Below are 4,089 nucleotides of genomic sequence, written 5' to 3'. Positions count from 1 at the left end.
TTGAAGCAAATATAAATGTGACAAATATATTAAAACCATAAAGATATATGCGACATTAGATGTAATATTAGAATCAAACACGAAATGGAAACAATGAATATATATAATGGTATTAAGAATATGTACGCCAATATATATATATATGTGAATAGTAGTAGTGTCAGAAATATACTATACATAATATTTGAAATTTTTACATGAAATAGTCAAAATATATATACTACTTATATATAGTATATTTAAAATATATATGTTTTATGTTTATACTAATAATAAAGAAATAAAAATGTAAATATATATATATGAAAATCGAAAAAAAAAAGAAGAAAAATAAAAAGATAACCTTTTTCGTTTGCTTTTGTTTTCCTTCGAATATTGCTTCTATTTTTCTGAGATTGTTTAAGTTTCAAACTATGCTGCTTGTGAATATTGGTGGTTGTTGTTTCTTATTTTTTTGATTGTTGAATGTTTTTTATTTTCTGATTTTGAAAAATCCCGAAACGATTACAATCTTTCATTCGGGTTTTTATAACCCCTTTACGTTTATTTTCTTATTGCTTCTGTCTTATCTCTCTACTGTGTGCAGGGAATGGGCATGGACGGTGGATTTGACCGAGTTGGTGGCCGGTGCACAGGGGTGTCAGGGGCAAGTGGCCGTTGTCGGCGCTGAGGCAGTGGGATTAGGGTTTTTTTAATTTTTCTGTTTTCTGATTTGTTGGGTCAGTAGATTTGTAATGGGTTTGGGCCTCTATTGGGTTAGTTTAGGTGGGCTAGGTTGGTTTAGGTTAGTGGGTATGGGTTAGTGGGTTTTAGGGGGGTTAATGGGTTTAATGGGTCAACCGGGTTTGGGTTAGTATTTAAGTAATTGAGTTTTGTAAAATGGGATTTGGGTTTTTGTAAAGGGCCCAAAATTGGCCTGTAACACGTACTTAAATGTAATCGGATATTTTAAAAATCTCACCAATGCATTGCTGCAGAAGGGAGAGCAGCTTTGAGGAACGCAAGAACGTAACGAAATGATTCAGACGATAATCCACCCCATGTTTGCTTCAATTCCTTGGTACAAACAACATAGATTGCCAACGAAATGAGTAATATCCATAACGAAATTGAAGCAGCCACTGGAGCTCCTTTTAAACCAAAACTTGTCCAATTAACCAAACTGTAAACAATGCCGAAATGGGTTGCAATAGGAAGAATCGAAAACCAGACAAGGGGCATGACAATGCTTTGAGCTTGAACGACCCTCAAAATGTTTTGCAAAAAAGCATAGGCAAATAAACCTGGAATCAAATGCTTGAGGTAGACTGCGGCTATTTTTGAGATTTGAGGGTCTTGGTGAAGCCATATTAAAATTGGCTCAGTGTTGATCCATAAGATGGATATAACGATAGAGAAAAAGCGAGAAATGATGCATGAGGCTTGCAGATAAGTCCCAATTTTCTGTATAATTTTGCACCAAATCCTTGACCACAAAGTGTTTCAAGTGCTTCACTTAATCCTATCTAAAACAAGTAGAGGAAAAGAAATCAGTAACGCAAGAGCGAAAATCGTTAGCTCCACTTAGTTCCATCGGTATAGTTGCTTATGCAAGATGAAATAAATTCAAATGTATTTAGACACGAATTATATTTTAATTTAAGAATTTAGAGATTAAGGGTACGTATAAACTTTACGCTAAGAATTATATAATTATTTATTGAATTTGATTAATATGATATTTATTTGGATTTAAAAAAGGAAATATTTATTAATTAAGAAATCATATTTAATACATGAAACCTACTAAACTTATATAAAGTAATGTATTAATTATAACTTTTTGTATAAATATTATCTTAAACATGATTAGCAGTTTTAGTTTATAATTATTATGGGGGTTGGGATTTTATTTAGTATACAAATGCTTTTATTTTAAATCTTTTATCAGAAAATGAAAAGAAAATAAATCGAATGTAAATAACAATAAAATAAAATAAAATAAAATTGAAGGACTCTCGATGCATACATTATGTACACAGTCAATGCATCAAAATTCGCCACAGCATTACTAAGTATTATATTAAAAAATAAAAGGAATTTTTAGTAAATACTTAAAATTTATTTAAATATAATTAAAAATTAATTATAATTTCCCATTTTTATCTTTTAATAATAATAATACTAAACTTTTAATTTAAGGCTCTAAAAATCTAGAAAAAAATAACCTATATCAAACGAATTGGTGCAATTCAATTTTATTGGAAGAATAAATTTTAAGATATGGTTTTATTACACTGTTTTAAACTCATTTTATATGATTATAAATTTTGAAAAATTTGTAAATTATTTTAACCGGTTAACTGAACAAATAATATTCTAAAATATATACATGTGATGGGGCTAACTAGTATTCTTTAAAAGTGTTAAATTTGATTGGATATTAACTTTTTTTTTTTAGAGGAAACCTTCAAATATATTCCCATTATTGAAGAGTTTCTGTGAAAATAAAAATGGCAATCGACTTTGAAAAGGAATGTTTAAGCTAATGACCTCCCCTCCACTGAATATATGAAATTTCAATAAAATTTCTATTATTTTATTTAATCATTAGCTTGAATTCAATTTTAACTCCAAACCTAAACTCTAATCATTTAAAAAGGAAAGTGAGAAAATTATAATTAAGTTTAAATAAACTTTTAAATATTTATTAAAAAATCCTTCAATTTTTTAATATTTAACTCCTTAATGATATGGTAAATTGTGATGCGGAGAGTTACCATCTATCAAATATTATCTCTTTCAATATAAATATAAAAAAATACAAAAAAAATTAATACTATAAGAAGTAAAATAATAATTTTGTAAGTTAGGTGGACGGAGCAAAGCAAGCATTTACCGCAACTAACTCGCTCCACCGTACATACACACCTTTTTTCTTTTCTTTTCTTTTTTTTCTAAAAAGACTCCGGAGCATATCAATGCAAAATTCATTAAGGAGCTCGAATTTTGTCATCCTCACTCTGGTCTCTTCTCCCTACTCCAAAACCCATTATATATATACATACATATATATATATAAACTTACCATGATGGCGAAACCGGTGACACTAGCCCAAGAATTTGCAAGAGTGGCACCGGCAAGTTCAAGCTCACCAAGGTGACCAGAAACCATGTCAGACACCAAAGTAATGGAGTAATAGGAAACGTTGGAAAGGATCATTGGTAATGACAGCAAAACTTGATGGTTGACCTCTTCCAAATCCAAAATTCTCCACCCTCTTCCTTTTCTTTCTTCATTTCCATGGTCGCACTTTGACAATAGTGCAACCCTTTCTGGACTTTGTCTTGATGACATTTCTTTCTGCAACTTTTTTTTTATTTGGGGGGGGGGGGGGCTGTTTTGATGGAGATGAAAGAGAACCCTCTTTACCAACTTAGCACTAAATAGTAGTTTTGTTATTCCATTTCTATGTCACGCATATATGTGTGCGCTTGAGAAAAGGAACCAAAGGATCCAGTCGCAATTTGTTTTTACATTATTTTTATTTCATGGTCAATTTGAATTCAATAAAAAAATCTCTCTTTAGGTTTTTTTGAGAACGTAATAATTATAAACTTAAAAAAAATTAATTCTTATAAACTGTAAAATTCCATATTTTAGTTTTAAAAAGAAACCTGAATTACTGGAGGAGATTCTTAATTTGTTTCTTGTGAAATTGGTAAATGTCTTCCATGCAATATTTTTTGTTATAGTGTTTTAAGAGAAAAGTGTTAGGAAATTAAAATTATTGATATTTGTCTTTGTATTTTTAGATTAAATATGAATTTATAATTGAATTTTCCCACTTATTTTTTTTTAGATTTTTCCACTAAATTTTAATTTTTAATTGAATTTTTCCATATAAACTTAGAGGTGAGCATGGGCCGGACTCAACTAAAAATTTAGGCCCGTTTACTAGGCCCGAGCCCAAAAAATGGGTCTAAAATTTTACCCAAATCCAACCCGGATAAAAATGCCAAAACCTGGGCCCGACTCGGCCCGCCCATATTAATTTTTATATTATTTTTTATATAATTTTAAACAATATATAATACATCAAAAATACT

At 29.8% G+C, this 4,089-nt stretch overlaps 1 pseudogene; it reads right to left on the bottom strand.

Moving 5' to 3' along the window:
* Positions 1-367: 367 nt before the first annotated feature.
* Positions 368-3,707, bottom strand: LOC107960441 (protein DETOXIFICATION 18-like; annotated as a pseudogene).
* Between the last annotated feature and the right edge of the window lie 382 nt (positions 3,708-4,089).

The sequence above is a fragment of the Gossypium hirsutum genome, chromosome A11 (assembly GCF_007990345.1).
Source record: "Gossypium hirsutum isolate 1008001.06 chromosome A11, Gossypium_hirsutum_v2.1, whole genome shotgun sequence".
NCBI lineage: Eukaryota > Viridiplantae > Streptophyta > Magnoliopsida > Malvales > Malvaceae > Gossypium > Gossypium hirsutum.
Note: the sequence above shows the minus strand (reverse complement) of the source record. Positions and strands in the feature narration are given on the sequence as shown.